This window comes from Hemibagrus wyckioides, linkage group LG10 (assembly GCF_019097595.1).
Source record: "Hemibagrus wyckioides isolate EC202008001 linkage group LG10, SWU_Hwy_1.0, whole genome shotgun sequence".
NCBI lineage: Eukaryota > Metazoa > Chordata > Actinopteri > Siluriformes > Bagridae > Hemibagrus > Hemibagrus wyckioides.
The window spans coordinates 13,683,085-13,696,746 of record NC_080719.1 but is presented as its reverse complement, the minus strand read 5'-3'; the positions used below and the strand labels follow the sequence as shown (position 1 = coordinate 13,696,746).

At 41.9% G+C, this 13,662-nt stretch overlaps 1 protein-coding gene across 12 annotated transcripts in view; it reads left to right on the top strand.

The window, feature by feature from the left end:
* ptprsa (protein tyrosine phosphatase receptor type Sa) overlaps positions 1–13,662 on the top strand; it is a 214,242-nt gene that overhangs the window by 68,069 nt on the left and 132,511 nt on the right. The window contains exon 1 of one of the 12 annotated variants that reach the window (XM_058400386.1): positions 2,746–2,845. The exons of the other annotated variants lie outside the window; for them this stretch is intronic. The gene's annotated coding sequence lies outside the window, so the exon portion shown is untranslated. Of the gene's footprint in view, positions 1–2,745; positions 2,846–13,662 lie in introns of those variants that run through there. 12 annotated transcript variants of the gene reach the window in all.

Sequence of the window (13,662 nt, the reverse complement as noted above, 5' to 3'; positions counted from 1 at the left end):
GCCATGTTGACTCCTGCTGAAATATGTCATCTTGGTCGAATCCCTGTTGCATTCTCAGATAGTGATATTTAATCATTTATGTTACATCAGAGTACACTTTGGGGCATTTTCTAGTGTTGTGTTCTAACTGGGGGAAAAAGGAAGGTGAAGCTGTTTTAATCAAATATTTAAAAATTTACTTTAAAATAAACCACATGTAGAATTACAGCGTTCACATGTAGAACTTCATTCAAGCTTATACAAGAAATAAAACTAGTAGAACTGGAACCACCCTGAAGTTTAGTGTTTTACAATAACAGTAAAGTCGATGTCCTAAAAGAAAACAGACCACAGCAACAATTATTTTCTGTGTGGGGAAAAAAAACAACACGTTTTTGTAAAGGAGTTCATTATTGGTCTGAGATTTTGTTGTGCATCCAATACACCAGTTCCTGTGAAGGAGCTGTTACTATAGAAAAACTAGACCAACTTTAGAAACTGTTACAGAGAATTAAGCAACGCCTTCCGGCCAATCAGAATCAAGAATTCATCTGCATCGTGTTACAAGAAGGGACGTTTACATGCTCACAAATTTGTCACAAGATCTGGTAGAACGGTCTACAGGTCAGAGACAGAGGTGTGGCATTTTACTATGGAAATCTGTCTGACTTTTCTCCCAGCTGTTTATTTAGTCTCTTTTCCTGCAGCGGTCACTTAGTGTGACCTTGACGCTTTTGCTCTAAACGATTAGGTGTGTTAAAGACACTATTGAAGCCCAGGTTGAATGTTTGCTTAATTTAACTTTCAGTAACCCGAGGCTAAATGAGACGGACCCGAAAATAAAAGCAGGGTCGAAATGAAAGTAGGTTAAAACAGTGGTTCAAAGTGATTTATCCTTTTTTTATCCTAAGATGACCGTTTTGCTCCGGTGCTCGGGAAACGCAGACCCGCTGTGTGTTTGCCCACAGTCGTTTAGCATAATTGCACCTTTGGTGGATTTTTTTTTTTTTTCAAGGAGAGCTATCGATTTCCCTCAGCCCTGCCTGTCATGGTTTCCCTATCTTTTGCGGCTCTTTATTTTGCCTTTGAATTCCTCCGGCGTGGCCATTCTTGGACGGCATTCAAGTTGGAAAATAGTAACACGAGAGAAATTCGATTAGCGCTGAAGTGCTGCTCACCTAAAAGACATGAAAGCAACTCCCGTCCTCATGTGGAGCCTCACGCAATAGAAGCGGCTTGATGGAGTTAAAGCGACTTATCACACACACATTCAGAGAGAGAGAGGCATGATTTATGACAAACAAATGTTTTTTCTCCCTGTGAAGTTCTGATACCCTGTCTCTCTCTCTCTCTCTCTCTCTCGCTCTCTCTCTCAGCTCCCTGAGGAGTGAATTTCTCGCTAATTCTCCTCATGTGGCTCCTCAGTTACAAAACACACGAGCACAAGTACAAGAGCATGAAAACCGACAGTTGGTGCCCAATTTGTGGTTGCGGCGTCGTTAGTGATTGTGTTTTGGTCATGCTCTTATTTCTTTTGAACAGGCAGCTTATATACAGCTGATAACAACATCGGTTATGTCATTTTCTTGCTAACAAGCTCATTTGCATGCTAAGATTCACAACATCCCGAAGACCTACTTTGTCAACTTTAACATTTCATCGATGATCAAAAACATTCAGCCTCCTTTTTTAGCATTTCCACTAAAAAAGGAAAGTTTATTACAGCTAGATGTCAAATTAGTTGAATGCTTTAAGGTTATTTGGGGATGGTAAGAAGCCTGATATAGCAGAGCGTTTTGAACTGAACTGGTTCTGTATCAGGAAAGTAAAGATTTGATTTATGTCGCTGTAATTAGGGCATTAGTGAGCATTCAGGTGGCTTTCACACCAGACTCATTTGCTGTGGTCCGAATATACGTGATTGTTCCCAGCGCCCCCACAGCGGTGCTCTAGTTTCACTTGATTCTATCAAACTCTGGGGAATTTGTGTTCATCTTGCATCATCATAAATGTGCATGGAGAACACAACATGGCTCGCTATAGATGTATTAATTCATTATTATTATTATTATTATTATTATTATTATTATTTTGGTGTTATTATGTGCAGTAAGACATCTCACCTCTTTTGTGTCCCACAATGTTCCTCTCCCACTCTTGACACACGTGTGTTGTGGAAACTACTGATGTCATCATCGGCTAAAGCACAAGTTGTGTGTCTGTGGTAGCGGAATCGCTGCAGTGGCTAAGCTACCGTTACTGGAAGATTTAGCACACGCCATGCCTTTAAGAGGTGCTCTTTCACCGTTTCACCATGATAACGGCATAACTACAAAAGCACACAACATCGTTTCTGCTAGGATATCGTCCTCTTTAACGGCAGTGAGAGATCCTCCACCATACAGAACGATCCTCATCACTTCCTGTTTCAAAAGGAAATACATCAACATGCAGAAACAAATCATTGCTCACTAGCCATTCCTTGGGGACTTTATAGATATGACTAATATTTAACGTAATGGGTAGACTAATCTAGTCTAATTCTGCCGTGGTGGTGGTGATAATCTGATTAATGACAGATGAACGAGCGGGGAATAAGTTGCACAGCTGACTCTTAATCTCTATTCATCAGTAGAATCATCCAGCCTGGGCAAAGCAAAGTTACTGGATTAATCCAAATGAAAATTGGAGCAAATTAGGAGGAAGTCTTGAACAATGTATTGAGACACAAAATCTCTCTCTCTCTCTCTCTCTTTTTTTTTTAAGTTTCATCAGAATCAGCAGTTTAGCACCGGTGTCCTCGGGTCTGAGCTGCCAGTTTAATCCTTTTCAGCCAACATGTGAAGAGGTTTTACACACACAGCTGGTATGTCTCATACATTTTTAATAGGTGTGTGTAAGTGCAGAGAGCACAGCGACATGGCTTGAGAGTTAACGTAGAGCCTACAACAAAAAACACACTAAAACACACACACACACACACTACAGCACTACAGTGCTACTTCACCCTGCGCTAATTACTTTATAATTTCTTCACATGCTATTATATATTTGTGTGCTTGGGCTGTGAGTTTATTAGTAGGTTTGTGTTATTATTGTTAAATATACCTAGTTTCTGGGTAACACGATAAAATGCATAGGTTTGGGTCCACAGCATTAAATGTAACTAGAAACGGATAGAAATCAAGACGTGGTGTTTATTTCTAAACTAAGATTTAGAAGCATTGGCAGATTGCTGTGGTATAAGCGGAATAAAGGACGCTTCAGGCCTGGCTGTTACAGGAAAATAATCACCTTCCGGGTGGTAACAGCACCTCGGCTTCATCTCACTATGCTGTTGTGGATTATTTTCCTGTAACAGCACCCCCCCCCCCCCAAGTGCTTTATTCCTTGCTAGTCAAATTCAGTCCAAGAGATGCATTCCCCATAAATGGATTTATAAATCCCACGGTGCATATTTCCTCGTTTTTATTTCCAAGAAAGCTTTTTTACTGGCTTATTTTTGTCTTGAATGAACCGCCAACCTCGGTTATTTAGTTTCTTTATGGTCTGTTTATTGTTTAGATGCTTCTCGATTCATCCGACTGAACGGCTGCTTGTGACTGATATTTTTATTCTCATCCCAACGAGGCTGTAAGGAGCGCAGCGAGGGCAAAACCCCCCTCTCGTATTCTGCTCCCTGCTCCATCGCTGCCATCGTCTATAAATACACACACGCGTGCGCATACGCACACACACACACCTCTCTACTCGAAGCTTTGAAGTCAGCTCCTGTGCCTTCTCTCCCTCCTCCCCATCGAGCGGCAGGCAGCAGACAGGAAATCATGCAGTCCTCACCGCTTCCGGGAGTGTGTGGTGAACAGGAACGTAGTGTGCATGTGCATGTGGACGCACACCAGGCGCGGACCGATATTACATTTTCACGTCACGATACTTGCCGAACCCTTTTATTTACAGGAAACCTTTTATTTAAATTAACGAGCAAATGGGTTGGCTATGCTGCGTTCATAATAAAGCGCAGAATATGATTTATAGTTATGAAAGTTATTTAGGTTTAATATATAAGGGATAAAACAGGTGTACTGTTACAGGACAATACAAAGCACTTTTATGGAGTGTCCACGAAACAAGTTTCTGTAATCACTTATATTATAGCAGCTATAAAGAGTTGTCTCTCGTTTTTCTTTTAATAAACACTTGTCATGTTCCCTAGAATTAAAAAAAGTACAGATTTGTCTGTCCCTTTAAGGCTTTTCCCTTTAAGACTGCTCCAAAGCACTGACACTGGACCAATGTTATTTATTGAATAAATTATACACTACCAGTCAGAAGTTTGGACACACCTTTTAATTCAATGTTTTTTGTTTAGGGATTTATTTTCTACATTCTAGAACAATACTGGAGATTTCAAAACTATGAAATAACACACATGGACTTAAGTAATATGTAATGACAACAAAAAACAGTCAGTTGTTATTTTAAGACACGAAGGTCAGGTGTTCTGGAATAGTTCTTGCAAGAACAGTATTGTCAAGTGCATTTACAAAACCCATCAAGCACCATGATGAAACTGGCTCACATGAAGACCATCCCAGTAAAGCAAGACCAAAACTGACCTCTGCTGCAGAGGAGAAGTTCATTTAGAGTGACCAGCCTCAGAAATCACCAATTAACAGCACCTCAGATTAGAGCCATTATGAAGGCTTTACAGAGCATCAGTAGCAGACATATCTCAATATCAACTGTTCAAACGAGATTATCGTGTATTTCGGCCGCCTTCAGCATTGTTTTACAATGTAGAAAGAAATAAACATCAGGAAAGACCATGGAATTAGATGTGTCCAAACTGGTAATGTACGTGTTAAATAAATGTCTTCTGACAGAAAGATTCACCATAACAACGAATCCTAGTTAACTAAATTCTTTTAAAAAAATGTATTATTTGGCTTAGATTATGTAGCTCGTCCTCCGTACTTCTCCGTCTGAACGAGTTGTTGGTTTTTGAATATAAATATATAGCTGCTGTAATGGAGCTGTGTGCTGTAAGATCATGAAAAAAAGCATGGCTGGAATCTAGCCAACACACATCAGCCTCCTTCTGTTTCAGCAGTTCCCTTCAAAACGTCAGACTTCATCTCACCTGATATCATTTCATTTCTATAATAAGATATCTAAAGCAGTACTTTTTTTTAGCATTTATTATTTAAGGCGTTACGGATAAGATACGACACGGTAATTAATCCTGGAGGTGTTGCTCGGCACGTTGCCAGGTAATTCTTTGTTCCTTCTTCTTATGAAACTGGTAAACTGGACACTTTAATTGGTACTCTCTCTCTCTCTCTCTCTCTCTCTCTCTCTCTCTCTCTGTCCGTCAGCTCAGTTTCAATCCTCATCCTCCACATCACTCCAGTCAGAGTTAAAAAAAACAAAAACACAAGAGCTTTTTCTCAGTCAGTCTATATTTAGCCTTTGCTGTAGGTGAAACTCGAAAAGGAGCTCACGAGCAGGAGGAATTTTAAGCTTTTCCAGAAAAGCCCTTATTTACTTTCTGTTTATTCCATCGTTTTCATCTGGAAACATTTGCCTGCTGATGGTTTTTGCTATTGTGATCACTGAAATTGCTGTTCCGCCCCTTGTTAAGGGATTCCCACATCATTATGGCAGCTCTCAAAGGTATAATAAACTGTATAATGAGCACGTACCGCCTATGATCAGGATAACATCATGTCTGCACTGTGTGTGTGTGTGTGTGTGAGAGAGAGAGAGAGAGACAGAAAGATGGATGTGTTTCCTGGTGTCTGTACTGTTCTCTTTTGTGAATCTGCACTTCGGAACACAGTGACAGTTTGACCATGTACACACATACAGTATGTACTCATGTCTCACAGATAAAACATTTTACACTATGGGGGATGAATAAAGAATAAAACATGACAGGACATGCAGGAAGATAATCCAAAAAAAATTATTATTTTTTTTTTTTTTCAAACAACTCTGATTTAATAAATAACCTGAAGACTTTACTGTGGTGGAAAACCTACTCACTGCTCCATGGCACTAACACCTGCGGTAATGTTCAAGTCTTCTTCAGAAAATCTCACCGTATCACTGAGGATATGTTTTTCTTAGATTTCCACAGATTATGTGGAGCATCTGCTGTACAAGTCCCTGCGAATGATCCGTTGCTCTAGAAACATATTAGAAAAACACACACACACACATACATCACCTTCTGACCAATCAGATTCAAGAATCTGACAACACTGTGATATAATAGTGCACAGGGTACGGTTTAGGAGTATATTGATTTGAGATACAGTCAAGGAAGTATCTAAATCTCAGAGCCAGGTGTGTTTGATCTTTGTCGATCTCCATGCTCACAGCTCCTCACTGTGCTGCATGTCTCAGCAGGTCTCCTGTACACTGTTCATGTTTGGTATGCAGTGATTTTGTTGATTTTTTTCCTTTTTTTTTTTACATATATTTTTGTTGTTGTTGTTGCTGTTGCTGTTTTGTTCCCTGGGAAGATGCTATCTGCCTCCCGCATGTCAGCTCTGAATCTGAAGTGAGCCACTTGACTTGCAAATGCTGAGGAGGTGAGTGACACGTAGCACATGGCCAACCGACCAGGATTAATGATGCCACACACAAGCATTAGATTTATCGGAGCACTGTTTCTCTAGAGGAATGTGTCAGCCATCCTTCCTTCGTGCAAGTGTGTGTGTAATCAAGCAAACCCGGAAAGCAGCTCTCGCATTTATATGTGATGGAATTTAACAGAACAGCCTTGCCTTTCATACGGTACCGGATATCATAGAGCTGACCGGCTTTTAATTGGCTTTGCCAAGAGAGTGGTTCGGTGAAAACAACGTCCCAGCTGATGGTTTGGAAAAATATAACACCTCGATATTCACCGAGAATTTCCAAGATATATGGTGTGTGCCATTATATTTAGATTTCCTGCTTTTTTATTTACATTTTGCTGAAATGAAGTAAATCAGTCAAGAAATGCTTGGTGTGAAAGTGGCTGATCATTCATCTTAAGGGTCAGGATTGTTGTGGATCCCGAGTCTATACTGGGAACACTGGGGCTAAGGCAGGAATACACGCCGTATGCGATGCCAGTCCATCTCAGAGCACCGGTCACACACTCATTCACAGATAGCACAGCCGAACCACCTACAGACACGACAGACAGTAATGCAGTCAATCCAATCAAACCTGGGACCCTGGAGCTATGAGGTGGTGATGCTGCATGATGCATCCCTGCACAACCCTAATGTGGAATCACATTATTTTATGAAGCGCTGGCTGTCAGTCTAGTTAGCTACACTACTCCTTTAGGTCTAGCATAAAACCTAGGAAACCTCTGACACTCAGCGAATCTCAGCCAACCATCATAAATTCAGAATAATGTTTCATGATGGAATTTATCTCAGTATCAATATTCATATGCTATCATCCCGCCCAAGTCCTCACTGGCTGAGAATAATCGCTATAAATGTGAGTCATTTCACTGAAGAGGATGAAGCGTTGCAAATTCCCAGCACAGCAGACCTGGCTCTCCATCCAGGAGCCTCTCCTGCACCTCTGCGCTTGCGGTTTTCTTAACTTTTAAATAGCAGAATGGTATAATGAAACGCCGCCTGTGAACCCACTACGCACTGGCGAATTTGAGTCAGAGTCGTAATCTAAGCGGACTCCTGCCGTGTGTTTGACATTGACTCCTTTCGGCGCTTGCTTGGCTGCTTCTCTCAGAACAGGGTGAGATTGAGGTTAAAACCGGAATTGCTGACTTGAGAACGCTCGGGTCGCTAATGCACACACACGCTGAACGGTCTGAAGGCGGAGATGGAGAAAACAGCTCAGATTGCCAGCGTGATTAAATCGCCGCAGGCACCGGAAGCCCTCCCCACACGTTCAACTTCTCTTTAAAGGTTAATATAAGCAGCATGTCTAAGGTTAACTACATGGGCAGTGCATTGCAGCGGCGGCGCTTTGGTTTTCATGCATTGTTACTACACAAGATGACCAAATGATGTGTGAGATATTTTGACACTTAAGGATTTGATGAGCGTAAGAAACTTGTTACTTGCAATAGTGGAGTTGTAACCACACTGACACCTGATGATTCCTCAGAAAATTGTACAGTCATGTCAGTATATTGTGAGGTCATGCTGATGTATTATCCAGCCATAGAGCAGTGGTGGAGCTCATTTTTAGTCCACTACTGTGGAGCTCAGTTCACTAATTTTAGCATCTAGAAAGGTTTAGCTTTGACAGAGGTACCACACACACATACACACACACACACACAAAACAGCTGAAGAGTTTCATGTGGAGCAGAGAGGTCAAAAGTGACAAACACTACAGAGATATCTATAAGAGAGAGCACGATAAACTAAGTGAGAAAGAGTAAGAGAATGTGTGAGAGAGAGAGAGAGAGAGAGAGAGAGAGAGAGACAGAGAGAAATGAATAAACAATGGCTCACTGTGATTGCTTTGTACTTTGTTAACCAACACACAGTGTCATATTTGCACAAACCTATTTGGATGAATCTTTCTCTGCCTCTCTCTCTCCTTTTCTCTCTCTCACTCATTCTCTCTCTGTCTCTCTCTGTTTCACTCATTCTCTCTCTCACTCTCTCTTTCTCTCTCTGCTTTGGTTTGAGTGAGAGAAAGACAGAGGGAGGTGAGGGGGAGTGATGGACATTGAGATAAAGAGACTGAAAGACAGGAGAGATGGAGGAGGAGAGCGAGGACTGATTGAAAGATTGAGAGACGGAGAAAGAGCTAGTGAGAGGAACATGAGATTTAAATCTAGGACTTTCTCTCTTTTCCTACTTTTCACTTTCATTTCATTCTAACATTTTTTCCTCATTTTTCTCTTTTCCTTCAATCTTTTTGTTTTCTTATGTCTATCCATCTTTCCCTTTTTGCCTCCCATGTTCTTTCTTTCTCCTTTTCATTCTTTCATACTGTCTCTTTCTTTAGCTGGCAAACAAACCAGCTCCTATGTCTTTGTGTGTTTATGCGAGGCAGTGTGATGTTTGTGCGACTCTGTTTCATGTTTGTGTGTGGGAGTGACAGGCCCCGCCCACCAAGAGTCAGAGTCATTTACTCCGGCTGAGTTGCAAGTATGCGAGAGACGGAGAGAGAGTACAGGAGAATAGAGCAACTTGGAGACAGAGACCAGAATGGGAGCTTGCGATTTGGAAAGGGGGGGGAAAGGACTGCAAGGAGGAGAGAGAGCAACAGAGAGAGAGAGAGAGAGAGAGAGAGAGGATGAGTGTGTGAGTGCCGGAGAATGAGGCAGTGGGAGACAGGGTCAGGGGTTCAGACCGGATGGACAAAAGGCCCAGTGTTATCAACTCCAGCAGATCGGCCCCCAGAATGCCACAGCTGGTTCACATTTCCATGGGGAGACACACACTACACACACAAACACACACATATACACACACACACACACACACACCACATTAAACCTGCCCTAGACAATCTCTTGGACACGAATCATGTTTTGAAATATCTGTGGAAAGGGAGGAACTTTTAGCTGCACCTCAACCTGCAGAGACAAATGAGGAGCCGTAAAAATCTTCATCTGGGTGCGCAGACACACACACACACACACCATTTTGATTTATGGAACTATATACACATTATAGGATGTAAATTATAGTCAGTATGCACTTCTCCATCTGTGTGCTTTGGGCCACATCGTCTGTAAGTGATCAGCCTCAGGTACTGCCTCCACTTTTGTGCTAGAAATTTAACTGTGCCTGAAATTTTGATCCAGTTCACAGCACCGAGTTTCAAATCAGAACCCAAAAGATGGCATATATATTGATAAGGTACCAGGTTTCTTTTATCATTCATGATATATTAGGCTTTGATGTTATCCATACATATGCTAGCGTTGGAGTGAAATCCACACGGTCGGCCTGCCCACCCTCCTGCATGCCCCCTTGGGTCTTGTTATCCTCCACACCACGCTCACACACGACTACACAATTCCCCTAGCTCATCCAAATCAGAACAAAAAGAGTTGTGAGGAGGAGCTTTATATATCTTCTTCACTGCTTCTTCATTTCACTTGCTGTGATTTACACAGTGGACGCTGGTGTGGGTTGACAGCACCCTGTACAAAATGGAGTGACCTCATACCCTTTTTTTCTCCAAGTACTACTGATTCTCTTTGGTCATTTTGTGAGTTGTTTGCTGGGGATAAGAAATAGAGTGAGAGGAAGACGGTGCTCACTTGGGACAGTGCTCAAAGTTGCTAGGGAAGGGATGTGGTTGTCTCCCAAGGATGCTGCAGATGTAGTCAGTTTCTTGTGGGTGTGTCCTACTATTGTGGTCACATGCTATTGCGATTTTTTTTTTTTTTTCCAAAAAAAAAAAAAGGTAGTCAGCAATATTTCACAACGCACTATTGTTTTTTACATTTACTATCCGTTCACAAAGCTGTCACTCACTTCTTTAAGTAAGTGCTTTTTCTTTATCCTGCTCAGAGTTGCGGTGAAAGTCTGTCCGAGAAGCACTCGTCATAAAAGGACAATACAGCCTGGTGGGATGCCAGTCCATCACGAGACACCATGCACAAACACATTCACGCCGAGGGGCAAGTGAGCATAGCCAGTTCACCTAGCAGCATCTTTTGGGGAGGTTGGAAGAAAACAGAGAATCAGGAAGCAATTATGTGGAGAGATTTGTGTGAAATTCCACACAGGCAGTAAGCAGAACTCTGAATAGAGCTCCTTTTCTCTATGATACGTAAGGAAATGAGGGAATCCCTGCTCCCTCGGGAAAGACCAGATAGAAAAGTTACAGACAAGACAGTTTCCTCCATATTCCTTATGCACAGGGCTGTGGTTTAGACCTATTGTGGATGCTAAACTGGTGGCTGTAAGCTTCCATTAGCCTTGTAGCTACAGTTAAATCCAAAGAAGCAAAAAGAAACATTGCAGTGCTGTCACTAAACTATAATCATCTGCTTACCTGGGGTCTCTCTCTCTCTCTCTGTCTCTCTCTCTCTCTCTCTCTCTCTCTCACACACACGCACACACACCTCTCCCCTGAGACAGCGGATCTGATCAGGCCATATGGAGCAGACGGTGTCTTACTGAGTGCCGCTGACGACAGCTGAACAGATCAGGCTGTTAGCGGTGCTGCAGGCTTCATTTCTTCACCGGGTCCTTCAAAAAAAAAAAACCTGCCTCTCTTTTTTCCTTCTTTCTGAAGAAAGAAGGAGTTTTCTCCTTCACAGTCAAACAGATGGAAAGAGACAGCACTCACGTCACATGTTTACCAAGCAAATACACTTATCCACTGACAGCCCCATTCTAAAGTTAACAATTGGGTCCTTTCAAGCGGCACCACGTAACGCCACTCAGCTACCATCCCTGAACATGTTCTCTCTCTCTCTCTCTCTCTCTCTCTCTCTCTTCTTTAAAACTTGGAGTGTTGCCTGCATACATTTCAAACACGCCAAGGGGCTTTTATTTTTAATTCGTTGAAGAGTTGACAACGGGAGTTGTAACGGCTCTGCTTCAGAGAAACTTCGCTTTGAATTCATCCCTTCTCAGCGAGCAGCTCTTTGAGCTGGAATTCAGAGCTGTGCCAAAATAACAGAGAGAGAGAGAGAGAGAGAGACAGAGAGTCCAAGTACAAGACGGTCTAAGGTTGTGTTGTTTTTTTCCTTTCCTTTTTCCCATAAACACAGCTGGTTATCCACTTTAAATTTCTCTTTTTCCTTTTTCCATGAAAACAGCAGGCGTCCCTGGGAGGTCAGGCCTCAGAGAGGTGATCTAAAGAGTAATAAGAATGCTTTTGTTTAAATAAATTAGGCCTATTTAAGGTATTCATATTGCAGTGATTAAATCAGCTCATAGTGTGAAAGCAGGAATATGGAGAAAAAAATAGAGAAAAAAAATGAGTGTAGAAAAATGCACCACAGCAAGTGGCAGCTTACTAATAAAGATCTAACCAATAAAAGAAGACTGATGGAAGGCAGCTTGATCGACAGATTAATTTGATTAGGACAAGCATTATGTTGCATTTGTGTGTGTGTGTGTGTGTGTGGATTTGGCCAGAGTGCAATCCTAAATCTCAGAGGTGGGCCTTGTGACCTCACAGGCTAACAGCTGAGCTAACAGCACAGTTACTAATTGTAGGTCACACAGTAGTGCATGGATCAGTTCCCAGCCGTTCTCGCTGCTTGGCTGATTGTTACAGTAATGAAAAATTGATCAGTGTGTAATCAGGCTGTGTTGCGCCTGGGGGGAAAACGGGAGCCACATCCCCTTTTGCTTGGTGGAATGATTGATCGGTCCAGTTGGCTTGAAATCTCTCTCTCTCTCTCTCTCTCTCTCTCTCTGTCTCTGGGTCTTTCCTCCACTCCTTCTGGCAGAGGGCAGGATAAGATGAACTCATCTTGTCTTTTATCTCTTTATTTGCTAGTTATTGTTTCAGTGATGCTAGTCAATTGAGCGTAGCCAGCGGACAGGGATGGTACAGCAATAAGCTCGCATTGTAGCACTCTGTTCTTTTTGTACCTGTTTTTTTTTTTTTTTTTTTTTTTAAACCGGCCGAAAACCCTGGCTTGGCCTGAGGGAGCCGTTGGCATGGGGCTGCTCAGCTGAGCTTTAATGTGAGGAGCTGTCAGATCATTTCAGAGATGAGGAGCTGAAGACTGTACTCTCAGTTCATGCCCCACTTGCCTCATCAGTCCCTATATTGCACGAGAGGTCTGGATTCACTAAAACTAAGAGAGGAACGAGTGGATGTCCTACAGGCAGAGCTGCTTTCTTAAATGGAAGGCTCTGCAGCAGTGTGTAGTCGGTTGGGGGTTTAAGGTCATTAATTGATTTGTACTCAATTACTCACTTTCTGCTGTTGTGGATGATCCAACATGACTACCATAATGATTTACATTTCCCAAAACTGTGCACTCTTTCGCTTCAGTGAGCAAGTCTTGTACCTAAGATTTGGTGCTGTAATCTTAAAGACTGTCCTGTGCTTGTGCCAGCTCATCTTACTTACAATATTCTTTAGAAAAGTAATGATTTATTGTACTTAGGTCACAGTGTCTTAGTGGTCAATTACTGTTTGTAGTCCAGAGACATGTGTGATTGTGCCCTGCAATAGATCAAGACCCTTTCCAGGGTATCCTCAGCCTTGTGCCCCAAGTGCCCTGGGATAGGCTTTAGGCTTCCCAATGACCATGTGAGGAACAAACAGTTCAGAAAATGGACGGATGGATTTATATTCTATATTAAATTTATGGATGGATTTATATTCTATATTAAATTTATGGATGGATTTATATTCTATATTAAATTCGCCTAAGATTCTAAATCTGGTGTCACCCAGAGAAGGATGTTTCTCTGGTTCTTCTCAAGATTTCTTCCTCAGGATCAATATCTATACTTTTTTTTCGTAATATATACTGTATTGTAAAAGTGCTATTCAAGTAAAACTGAGGTACATTTGAAATTTGCTGAACCAAAACTATAGACCACTTCCTTCAAATGGGAGATTTTACAGATATGTCAAACAGAAGACAAAGTTTTCCAAATGTCTCTGTTCATAACTGAGCATAAAGACCATGTGAAATCCATCAAATGGAAGGTCTGATCTTGGAGATGCCGCCTAGCTTTCTAAAAAAAGCCCTCAGATAAG